This window comes from Marmota marmota, unplaced genomic scaffold (assembly GCF_001458135.2).
Source record: "Marmota marmota marmota unplaced genomic scaffold, marMar, whole genome shotgun sequence".
Taxonomy (NCBI): Eukaryota; Metazoa; Chordata; class Mammalia; order Rodentia; family Sciuridae; genus Marmota; species Marmota marmota.
The window spans coordinates 22,304,555-22,317,775 of NW_026000196.1; positions in this window are offsets into that span (position 1 = coordinate 22,304,555).

Consider the following 13,221-nt stretch of genomic DNA (forward strand, 5'->3'; position numbering starts at 1 on the left):
GAGGTACATTTGCTCCTGTCAGGTGCCTGAAGACTGTGAATCTAGGTCTACTCTTTAACTTCAATCTTCAGATTTTAGTTTTCTGCCACAGAGGCAGGGAGACTTCCAGACCCTAACCATGGTGAGCTGTCTTCTCAGGGGAGAGTCCTTTCTTTTTCAAATTCTAAGGTTTCTCTCTAGTCTTGGAACTGCCTCAGTCCTACCTGCAGGAGGGCAGAGCCTCTGATCTTGTTCTCCACCCTGTTCTGCTCTTAGAGAAGCTCTCTGCCTCCCCACAGTTGACTGTGGATGACCTTCTGCCTCAACCAGTTCCCACAATCCACCTCCTATCCACGAGGGTTAGGCAACGTCTTTTCTCCTTCTCACATGTCTTGGACATACTGTAAGTCCAGGCTTCCTGGCCTCATGACTCAACTGCCCTGTGACTTTGGGTTACTTTTTAAGAACTTCTCTGAACCTCAGTTTCCTTGTCTGCAAAATGGCCACATATCAGTACCTTTATGGCAGTTATTTTTGTCTCTTTCCTCTTCTCTTTTCTATCCGTTTTCCTTCAGAGCAACTGTTAAAGCAAGGCCATCAGGAATCTGAACTGTGTATTAAATAAGATGAAAGCTTAACTAACAATAGCTTAGTGGTTTCTTTGAAAATATTTCACCTTTTGATCCATTCTGCTGTCGTCTTATTGTCACTGATTTTTCAAGAGGGCCGACAACGAAAGACCTTAACAGAAAAATATCTTTAGGTAGCTGGCATAATAAAGCTGCAATGAGAATTCAAGTAACTCTTGCCTTTGAGTCATTATGAGAGATAGATAAGTAAACAGCAGCACAAAATGACAGCCCCCACACATGGCCCTTTGAAGGTATTCTGAATGTCAGCATTTAAACACAGCTAGAATGTCTTCGGATCACTTGAACCTTCCCAAGACTGGGGTGTCATGTCCTTTGAATGTTCCTCAAAAGATAAAAATCCACTGATTGCCCATATATTTTGACTCCTGTATGTGTAATGAATGCCTCTGCTTCTATTGCCAGATGCTCTGAAAGGGGATAAGATTTTAATTAGCAGTCCATAAAATTCCTTCCCATTTTTCAACGTAATGGACCTGCAAGCTGTTATTGCTACTTGCTCATTATTTGGCATGGCTTAGGATATCACTGGTTGCTTGGCAGTCACAGGCTAAGAAAAGTTCAGGGACTTTTGTTTGTTCCTCCTCTTCTGGGTGTTTCTCCCCTTTCTCCCATTTTCTTCCAGGGTATTTTTCTCCCTCCAAGAGATAGATGCATCTATGCATCCATCCATCCTGAGGACTCCCTATAGGAACATGTCGGTGGCACATGCACCCATCCAGAAAAGCCCCGTCTCCTGGCAGCTGGTGACACAGCTTTCAACATTAGCTAACCAGGCCTTTAGAAGTCCACAGAGGATACCCTCAGGGAAGGGACTTTAGCAAGTAAGGAAAAAAAAACAGGGAGAGAGGCTAACTAAGCTAAGGCTCTGGTAACTAACCTGAAGGTAGTGCCAATGCTGGGGCCTCCTGAAGACCTGGGAAACAGGGGCTGCACGTATGACAGGTATGGTGTGAGGGCAGAGGGTAGGTAATGGGTCTTGGTTCACGGTGAACCATAAGTTAGGTGATTGGGCATTCTGCCCCAGGTTAGCAGGCAATCAAGGACTTTTGGGGGGGTCTTCCCAGAGTTCAGGAGGCCTACAAGTGGGTAGCAACTCACTCTGTTGGTATTTAGAGGGCATATTTGGGAAGGGAGGTGCAAATATAGAAGAAACTATGTACTAAGGCTTCAACAGTACCAGAGAGTCCCGGGAAGCCTCTCCAGGGCTGTCCCTGATTATTGTCTTTAATCTCTGATTTCTTTAGCATAATGAGCTCAAGCATCTTTTCTCCCAAAGGCTGAACTCTCTTCTTTCATGCGTTCTGTCTAAAATCGTAACAATTTTAGAACAACAAACAGGAAATCCCTTCAGTCACTTAAATAAAAACAATCATTTGAGACAATTGAGTAGATAAGTTGGCAGGAGGATGATTTCCCCCATTTTTATGTAGTGGTTGTTAGGGTTTGGATATAATTGGACATAGTCCCCTAAAATCCCCTGTGCTGGAAATTTTGATGCTGATTCCTACTGTGGCGATGCTGAGAGGCAGTGAAACCTTTAGGAGGTGGGACCTAGTAGAAGATGATTAGGGTGTTGGGGGTACCATCTTTAGCAGGGATTAATGTAGTTTTCTTGGGAGCTCAGGTAGCGGCCTTGAGAATGGGTTGTTATAAAAAGTGTGAGTTTGGCCTCTGAATTTCTTTGACTTTATATATATATAAATATATGTGTATATATATACATATATATACATATATAAATATATGTGTATATATATACATATATATATATATACATATATGCATATATATATATATATTTATTATTATTATTATTTTTAATGTGCATTCTTCTGCACAGCATTTTTATGTGCAGTGATCCTCACCAGGATCATCTGAAATTGGGCTTTCAGCCTCCAAAAACAGTGACTTAAATAAACTTCTTTATAAAATACCCAGCTTCAGTATTTTGTTACAGAAAAGAAAAACAGCACAACACTGGTTTTTGCTTTATTAATTCAGAGTAACATGTCTGAAAACCCTAGGGGCAGGAAAGGCTTTTAAAGACCTACTGGTTTGCTCTCCTTTTCACACTTGGAAAAACTGAGGTCCAGAGATGGAACATGATTTACCCAAGGCCTCATGCCATATTTGAGGAGCATGGTGGTCAGACTACTTAGCTGACTAATTGCTCTGTGCCTTCACAGCTGACAGGTCCATTTTCAGGGTAGATGCCCACTTCGGTATCTGTGGCACTAAGAAATATAAAGGGAGTTCCTACCTGGACAGAGCACCCACTGAAGAGCCATCCACTGGATCTGAAATCCTGCCCTGAGAAATCTGTTACGGGAGTGTTCCCTAATCAGAGAGTACTCCTGCCTTGCTACCCTTCACAGACACATTTCTATGGAAGGGTTTTGAGCGTTATGTGGCTCGTGTTTGCTCCAACACTCTGGAGGCAGGGCAGAGAGAGGGTTGTGGGTGCTTGGAAGTGGAGGGACTCTTGGTGGAAGAAGGGAACCCTGAACAAGCAGGGACCTGTAAGCAGGGAGAGCCTTGTTCTTTCCAGCTGGGTGGTTCACCAGCACGTGGCCCTGGACATTCTCGGCACTTCTCTGTGATTTCAGGAGATAATTTATCTGCTCTAGTCACCTGTGGCTCTCAAGGTCTTTGGGAAGAGAGGGCTTTGGAGAGAAGGCTCACTCACTGATCTACAGGGAATGAAGAGATCAGGGAAGACTACTGGGGACAGAATGGGTGTGGAGTGGGTCGAGGAGAGTAGAGTCAGCAAGAGGCCCATCTGGCCCAGACACAGAACCTCTCCTGCAGTTTTTCTCAGCCATGGATGGTATACTTGTTGGCTGTTGGCTAGGGGCTGGTTTCTAGGGGTTATGAATGTCTCAGTTACGTGCATCATCTCCCTCCCCACTGGCAATCCCTGCAAATCTTTCATGAGAGACGGTCCCTGCTATAATTTGAATCTGGTATGGTCCCCTATTCCCCCAGGTGTTAAGGTCTTGGTCTTCAGCTTGGCATTATTGGGAGGAGGTGGATCTTTTAAGGTGTGGGGCCTAGTATGAGGGCTTCAGGTTGTTAGGGCCCTGCCCTTGAAGGAGATAATGGCACTCTGGTTCCTTCTCTCTCTTCTTTTTTGCTCTTGGCCAAAAGATAAGCAGGTTTGCTCAGCACAGTGCATCTGCTATGACTTGCTGCCTTGTCACAGGCCCAAAGCAATGGGAGCAATCAGTCATAGATGGAAACCTTGAAAACTGTGAGCCCAAATAACCTTTTTCTCTCTATAAGTAGATTAATCTCATGTATTTGTTACAGTAACAAAAAGTTGACAAACACAAACTCAGAACAAAAAACTCCAAAACAATTTGCTATTTGGGTCATGATCACCTGTGTCTCCAGCTCTGTGAGACACACGAAGATGACCTGGGATCTTTAAAAATTTAGGCTTTTCATTGGGTAAACAAAATAGTTTACTCTACCTAAGGGCCCTGGGACTACCAGCTGACTTGATTGAGATACAGTGTCAATGTTGATGGTGAAGGAGAGAAAATGGGATGAATGCTGGGACTACACTGGAGGGTGATCACAAGGTTGTTGACCCAGTGAATGTGGGTGACAGATGCAGAGGGTGGGTGTGGGGGCAGAATAAAACTGTTTGTAGAGTTCTTGGATAAGTGGGAACAGTTTCTGCAGGGGAAAGGGAATGGTTGAATAAAAAGGGAATGTCTGGTCTCAGACACAGAGCAGCAGGTATTGACAGTACTTCCAGGGGCTGGTATTCAACATTAGAAGTGGGGAGAGGGTGGCCATTAGTTGAGGCTGGGGTAGGAGTCATTTCTAAAGGAAATGAGGGCCATACCTGGGGCCTTATTGGGAGGGAAGGATGACACCTACTCTAGGCTGCAGTGAACAGGTGTCCTGAGTGGGGGCAGTCATGCAGTCAATGGGGGCCTTTTCTGTAAAGAATTTTACAGCAATCATAAAACTGCCTGCAATCTGTCTGCTTTTATTACAACCAGGGATTGACAATATTAAACAATGTCAGTGATAAAATATTGCTTCCTGAAAACATTCTTTTTTTTGTCAAAGTTCTAAATAATTGGTCTGATTATTGTTGAGCATGTATATATGCACACACACATATATAATCATATATATGTATAAAATAACATGTTACAATGTATATATTTTATGTCACATGTTTATGTATATCTAGATATTATACATATGCTTGAAGTTAGCAGACATGCATCACTTAGCCTTTCATAAACAGTGTTTTCTACATAGCAGTTAATTGGAAAACTTATTTCCAGAGGTAGCCCCTGACATATTTTGCTTTTTTAAAAAGTTAAAAGGTTTTTCATTTTTTTCTTCCTTCTTCCTTGCTCCTTCTTTCCTTCCTTTCTTCTTCATCCTCCTCCTCCTCCAGCCTCTTCCTCCTCCTTATCCTTCTTTTTCTTTTGCACAGTTGGGGTTGAACCCAAGGCCTTGCCCATGCTAGGCAAGTGCTCCATTACTGGGCTACCCCTATGCTTTTCTTTTGAGAGTTAGCTTACAAACTCTCAGAATCCTTCAAGCTTGCTTCTTATTGTATCTTTGCAGTTCATGTCTTCAAACCCCCTGGTTTAAACAGTTTAAACAGTTGGTTCTGAATAAAACATGATCACAAAGTGTTTTTAAAGACAGTGAATAGAACTTGAATTCTGGCATTTTATGTGATCGCTTAGAGATTTAATGTATGTTTAAAATGTAAAGTAGTGAGACAGACAATGATTTTTGAGGTTCTCTTTTTTTGGTAAGAAAATGTAGTTCTTATCCAGGCATGGTGGCACACACCTATAACCCATCCTAGCAACTTGGGAGGCTGAGGCAGATGGATTACAAGTTTAAGAACAGCCCTGTCTTAAAATTTTGGTCCTGTCTTAAAAAAATAAAAAGATATGTAGGTTTATGGTAGAGTGCACCCCTGGGTTCAATCCGCAGTACTATTAAAAAAAAGTAACTTTAGTTCTTTTATGAAATTTTATTTCCTATATGAAATAGTTTGCTGAGTTTAAACAATATCCTTGTAAAAGAAATTTTTACATCTGTCAAAACTGTTCATCTTTTTAAATCTAAAAATATGAATCAAGAAAATAGTGAATAATATTAATGATTATGTGATTGCTCACTTTAAAAGTCAAGTTTATTAAGGTATAATTTGAACAAAGTAAAATCACCATTTTTAGGTGACCAGATTGATGATTTCTCCTGGATAAATACTTACGAGTCTGCTTGCGGGGTTGTATGGTAAATATATGTTTAACTTTTTTATTCAGGATACATTTTTATTGTGTAACATATACAAAACATAAAATTTACTATTTGTATATATGATTCATAAATGTTCAATTTGGTAGCATTGGGTACATTTGCAATTTTGTGCAGCTGCCATCTCTGTCTCTTTTCAAGGACTTTTTCATCACTCCACAGAAATTCCGAACTCATTACACCACCACTCACTATCCCTTTTCTCAGTCCCTATAATTGCAATTTTTTAAAAATTGTGTTTTTATTTTCAATTAACACATAGTAATTGTATATATTTATGGGGCACTGTGATATTTCAATACATAAACACATTGAGTAATGATCAGATGTGGTAATTGACATATCTATCACATCAGACATTTACCATTTCCTTACATTAGAAACATTAAAAATCCTCTCTACCAGTTATTTTGAAATATTCAATTAATGATTGCCCACCATGTTTATCCTACTTAGCTATAGGACATTAGAAGTCATTCCTTCTTCTCACTGTTCTCCTGTACCCACTGACCATCCTGTCTCCATTGTCCCCCTTTCCCAGGCTCTAGAAACCACTGTTCTATTCTCTGTCTTTGAAATTGACTTTAGTTTCCATATATAAGTAAGAACATATGATCTTTGTCTTTAAGTGCCTGACATTTCATTTAACATAATGTCCTCAGCAGATCCTGGGCTGGCCACTAGAGTTTGGTGCTGAGAACCCTTTGGAGAGCTGAGAGAGAGACCTGGATGGAGATTTAGATACACAGAGAGCTGCTTCATGTGATGCTGCTTGACATGAAATTTGTAGAAAATTAGGATTTCTGTGGACCACAAAGGAGGTCTTGTCCTGAACCTTTTCACAGAATAAACTCTTTTGCTCCCAGGTTCTTGTGTTCATATCTAAGACACCAACCTGAGACAGTGGACAGTAAATCAATAGTTCATCTTGCAAAAACTTCATGTTAGAGTGCTATATGGGAGTGGCTTATTTTGATCTCCCTCAGTGCCATGAAGAAGGGAAAACCCACCTTGCTAACCAGAATCTCTCAGTGTCTGTATATAGCAACTAATTATAGTCTTAAAAATAAATTAATAAATACTCTATTTGGGGGAAAAATCCAAATAAATTCCAGCAAACAGAACACATGTGAAAATCAAGCTCTGTCTATGAACAGCCAACAGGCAACCTCATTGTTTAGTTTAGGGGATGTAAAAGGAAAGAGGCCTTTTTAGGTTGCAAATGCATTTGATTTGAACTTGCAGTTCTCTTCAAGCAGTTTCTGCTTTCTCTGAGCTCCCTGCTTAAGAAAGCCTGGAGTGCATTAGGGCATTCATCATGTCAGCAAATGGATCAGCTGCAGGTTCAGTTGGCCAGAGCAATAGAACAATGTGGTGATACCTAGGTTTTCCATTCCTGTTGACTATTCCAAATGAACTCTGGTCTACTGGCTTGCTGGTCTACCATTGGCTTGGGTTGGGCAAATAATCTGATTCTACCCACACTGCAAATCCATCCATCTTCTATAGGAGAGCTACCATGGCCCTGGATGAACAGAAATGTGGATTCCTTATCTACCACTGGACCTCAGGGCTGGCCTGAAAATAGCCACGTTTTAGATTTTTAAACCAATGCGCTCTCATAGCAAAGCCCTAAGCCAGACTCTATTTATAATCAAATAATCCAAGTATCGCTAAAGAGAAAAATTCATTAAGTGGCCCTTGATAGCACAGGTAATTGCCATAAGAAAGCAGAAGCTGAGACAAGATGGGCAGGGAAAGTGTTGGAAGAAGCAGAGGAATCGAGGTTGCCTGCCGGGAGCTCATGGGCCAGATTTATTCTGCACATGTGTGCTGTGTTGCTGGATTTTATTTTATTTATTTATTTTTTTGTCAATAGAATATTTACTAATTTATTTCTGAGACTTCAGTTAGTTTCCATATGCAGACACTAAGAGATTCTAGTTAGCAGGGTGGAGTTCTGCTTCTTCTCTGTATCGAAGGAGATCAAAATAGGCTACCCTCAAATAACACTTGAAAAGTTTGAGATGGCAATTCAGGGGAACTGCAGACACAGGAATATCTCTAACAGGCTGTCCTTTTGTGGAGAGGATTTACATCGGTAGTAGAAGTAAGCCATGAATGCAAATGGGCTTTCTCTGGGGCACTACTCTATCTGCCCAGGAAAGATTTTTTTTTTTTTTTTTTTACAGGAAGAAGAGATGAAGGCCCTGACAGGGATTACCACAGGTGGCCCTCTGATGACTGCCACTGGGGGACTTTACCTGCATAATAAGAAGACCTTCATTCAGTGCATTTTCCTCTCCTCTCCCTCCCATGCCCTGTGACCTCCTCCCTTCAGGGGTCCCAGTTTTTCTTTTTATATGGTTTCAACTCTGTAGCCTTCTTTGGAGTTTGATACTGTATATGTGTGGCTCCCATGTTTAGGCATGTCCACCATGAATAAATTTGACCTGGCCAAGATCACATTTATTTGGGGGTAAATAGGGTTGCAAGCTAGAACACATCAATTCCAGTAGACTTCTGAGTAGTTTAGGGGAAGTGGCTTATTGTACCAATGGTCAACAGGGCTTAGCAAACAATATTTCAGGAAACTATGGTTCAGCCCATTTCAAAGGTCAGCTTACATTCAAGAGCAGATGTATGGGTAGTCCAGTTTAAAAGTTCAGCTTAGGTGTGGATATGTCTAAAACCTGATTCAACAATGGCCTCTGGGTTCATCTAAAGTGCTTGAGTTAAAGTGACTTCATTTTGATTTCCTTCCTTGACAGGTATGTAATGAAATTTCCCCTTTGTCTTTCATCAGTTTGTTTCATAAACTAAAATTATTGAAACTTCAGAGAGAAAAGAGAATATTTTAAACTTCCTTTTAGTATTACCCGACTCTAAAGAGGACACATTGTTTACAGAGTACCTGCCTGATATCTGTGGGCCATGGGGTCTGGGACCCTGAGGAGGGAACTGTGGGTCCCTTCAAGAATGGGTAGAGATGCCTGTAGACACTTAGGTCAGCATCTTGTAATCTTGGGTGGGGGAAGAGCTTTCAAAGCAAGTTGCAAAAGGGCGAAGCTAAAAGAAAAAGAGATTTGACTCCATAAGTATTTAAATATCGGCAACATCAAAAACATCTTAAACAGAATTGAAAGGCAAATGGCAAAACAGGAGAAACATTTGCAACAAGTGGCACATGGTTAGATACACCATCCTCATAACTCTTAATTTGCTCCAGGGAGTCCTGGTTTATGCCTGTTGTCCTGCGTAATTATTGGTTGCAACACTTTTCCTCTCAGAAGAGCCCTGATTTGGTAGATAAATCACATGGTTATCCTAAAAATGTTTAATGTAGGGATTCTGACTGTGGAAATATACAGGGAAGCATTCCTCTAGTGAGCAAACTCCTGGGGGTAACTGGCACTCTGTTTCCTACCCTTAGAATGCACTGCTGTTTCTCCTAGGAACTAGTAAGATAACTAATACATGTGCTATGTCTAGCTGCTGTGTGGCAATGCCACTAAAGTCTTATCAGCCTCCACCTTGATCTCAGGCACCCAGCTCTTGGGAATAAGGGAACTGTCTGGTTAGACAACCACAGTGTTTCACAGCCTAAACCTGTCCACATAACAGCAATTTTATACAATGGACTTTCTTGAGAGCTACACAAAGCTCCTAACATTGCACATTGCAACTTAGTATGTAACTGAGGAATAAGCTGCATTATGTTGCTAAATCTGTAACCAGCCTAGTATATACAATGAACAATATGTACTAATAATGTCAATGACCTAAAGTAACCTATTGATATAAATAAAGCTTGACAACTTGGCCTCTCTGCCATTCTGCCACTTCTTTTCCTGCCTCTGCATCTTGTCTCTGTGTCCCCTTTTTATTATTTTCCTTACAAGTTAATATCTGTATTATTTAAAGAGTGCTCACATATTAAAAAGAAAATCGATGAACCCCTGATAGAAGAAGGCAAGAAAATAAAAAACGTAAGGTATAGGTTAAAACAAAGGGTTGGTACATATTAAAAAATATTTACTATTAACAAAAAAATGGGGGTAACAATAAGATAGTGTTTTTTAACAACTGGAAAACTTTGCAGACAAATATGAACATATACTCCTGGGGCTAGCCAGATGTGGGGAATGGGCACTTCTTGCCCTCTTGGTTTGTAAAGTAACTTGAATGATCTGCTTCTGAAAGGCAGTTTTGAAACTTGTATTGCAACAGGGGTCAACCTCATGCTTTACACACATCATGGTAATGAAGTCAATTCAGACTTCAGGAACAGCACCAGAAGAATTAGGAAAGGGCTGTCTCCCAAATCAACAAGTGAATTATTACCCCAGACAGGGCACACCTGGAATGTAACCTTTGAATTACCTCTTTAAAAGCCCTCTGATCTTAGAATCACAGCCTCTGTGACAGAAGTTCCAATGTTTCTCCTTTGTTAGAAAAAGCAATAAAACTTCTTTTTCCTTTTTCTCAAAACTGTGTCATTATTGGTTTGGCATCAAGAACAAGGACCAAGCTTTCAGTAACAGTATGAAAAGGTTTTCTGTTGCTAGTGTTAGCTGGAAAGCACCTGAGTTTTCAGGGGAAGAAGCTGCTTCCTCTTAAAATGATGGATAACTTTCCTTTTAGTTTTAATTAATTAATTTATTTATATTTCAGATAAAGCCTTTCAGAGAAAACCCAAGGAATCAGCTTAACCCAAATTACCACGTCACTTTTCTAGAGGACACAGAAAAAATTTGCTCATTAGAATCTCATTCTAATGCTAAATAATTCACCAGGGGGGCATTCCCACCCACCATTTTTGAACATGTGATATATGAAGAACACGATCTCAAACTGAACACGGTCAGGAATGTGCCCCCTCTACATGTGATTGTCATGGGAGAAAAAGTGTCCTAGAAGAAGGGTCTGAGTGATATATGAGCTGTAGGAACATGAGGTATTTCTCTTTACTTAATTGATTTATTGGGGTTTTAATTAACAGTATACAGATTTCCCAGAAATCTGAGAGTAGCAGGCTTGGAAGGGAGACAGGTTTAGGGAGTGACAGGTCTTGAAAGTATGCAGAACTTATGCATTAAAATCTTTTTTTTTTTTTTTTCCTGGCAGACGTCGCTGCTGTGCCAAGGTCTCCTCTCTGGCACAGCCTCGGTTACCTGGGTTACCTTGCACGTGAATTCCTACCCTACCTCCGTGGTCGCTGTCACTGAAACAGAAGTCTCCTGCCAATCAACTGCCCCTGCATTGCTACAGCCATTGCTGGGGCCTCTGATTCCGCTGCCTGAGGTCTCCTGGAGGTCTTCTTTCTGGATGCTGCTGCCACAGAAGAAACAGCTGCCCCGGATGCAACTGAAACCAACACTGATGCTGATCCCCAGAGATGGCTTGGTGATGCTGCCCCCACAGCTGCAGCTGCTGCTACTATTGACCCACTGCCTGCAGCCAACAATCACCTCCACTACTGCTGTGACCACGGCCTAGAGAATTGCTTCTCGGGAGACTCCAGATTTGGTTGCACATGGCTGCACCCATTTTGGGACACCAGCCAGGGCCTGGGGCCTGGGTGCTATTAGGTTTACCACCACAAAAGCCTCTGTCTAGGGACTCCAGCTGGGACCTGCAGGTCCAGTGTGGGGGTGCCTGTGGGTTTGGAGGAATCTGGGCTCTTTCTGCTGAGAGTGCTGGTGGCCCTTGTCTTGCTGCTGCATCTCAGGGTTGTTTCCTTGCATGAGTGTATCCCTGGTGGTCTCTCTGCAAGTAGGAGAAGCATTGAGATCTTGGGACTGCAGCGGAGCCAATCCTTAGGTATCTGAAGCCCAGATTGGTGGGATAGAGACTGGGTTTGCAAGGGCTGATCTGGGTTTGGTGATCCCGAGAGATATCAGAGACTGGGCTGAGAAACTGTTGAACACTGACAGAGACAGTTTAACTCTCCAGCAAGATTATTTTATTTTATTTTTTTGATTCACTAATCTCTCTACCATATTTGGAACAAGATCACTGTTTGGAAGACAATGATATATGAATGGTGTTTTGCATTTTTGTTGCATTCTTATGTCTTTAAGTTTTTCTCTTTGCTTGTATTCTTCCTTTCTCTTGTCTATTTTCTTGGATTTTCTTTCCAGACTTTCTCCAACCAACAGCCAATCTCTGTCGGCTCTTCCACTCTTCCTGTGAGTTTTTACTTCTAGCTTCTCCCTTCTTCACAAATACTGCATACTATACTACCTCTGTTCTCTCATCCACCATTTGCAATTGTAAATCATTTTAAAAAATATTCTGTTTGTACTATAAATAGTTATTGAACTCATCATTTTGGTTTAATACAAGAAAGCAGTAGACACCTTAGTGGGAGCTATTAGGTTTAAGGCTATATATTGGGTGCTGTTGATATTGGTCTTACCAGTAAGGTGAAGTGCTAAAAACTTTCAGGGACACTGTAGGTCTATAGAGTAGAATTTATCCTGCCTTAGAGACATACTTTTAGATGGGAAAACACATTAACAATGTGAAAAACCAAGGGAATAAAGCACCCCAAACAAACCAACATGTTTCAACATAAGCCACTGATAACACAGTAGAAGAAATGTCCAAGAGGAGTTTATATTGTATATAGTTAAATTGATATGTGAAGTAAAGGAATAGGAGGGAAATAAAAAAAATACAGGAAGTGAAAGACCACTTCAATAAAGAGTTAGATATCATAAAAAAAAATTAAAAAAAATACAAGCAGAAATCCTTGAAACGACGGAATCAGTAAACCGAATTATAAATTCAATAGAAAGCATCACCAACAGACTAGACCACTTGGAAGACAGAACCTCAGACAATGAAGACAAAATATATAATCTTGAAAGTAGAGTTGAACATGTGAAGAAAATGGTAAGAAACCATGAATAGAACATCCAAGAATTATGGGATAACATGAGAAGACCAAATTAAGAATTATTGGAATAGACAAAGGAGCAGAGATACAAACCAAAGAAATGCACAATCATTTCAATGATATAATAAAAGAAATTTTCCAAAACCTAAAGAATGGAATGGAAAATCAAATACAAGAGGCTTACAGGGCCCCAAATGTACAAAATTACATCAAACTCACACCAAGACACATTATTATGAGAATGACTAACACATAGAATAAAGATAAAATATTAAAGGCTGTGAGAGGAAAATAAAAATCAAATTATGAATAGGGGGAAACCAATTCGGATCTCAACTGATTTCTCAACCCAGACCCTCAAAGCTAGGAGGTCCTGGAATA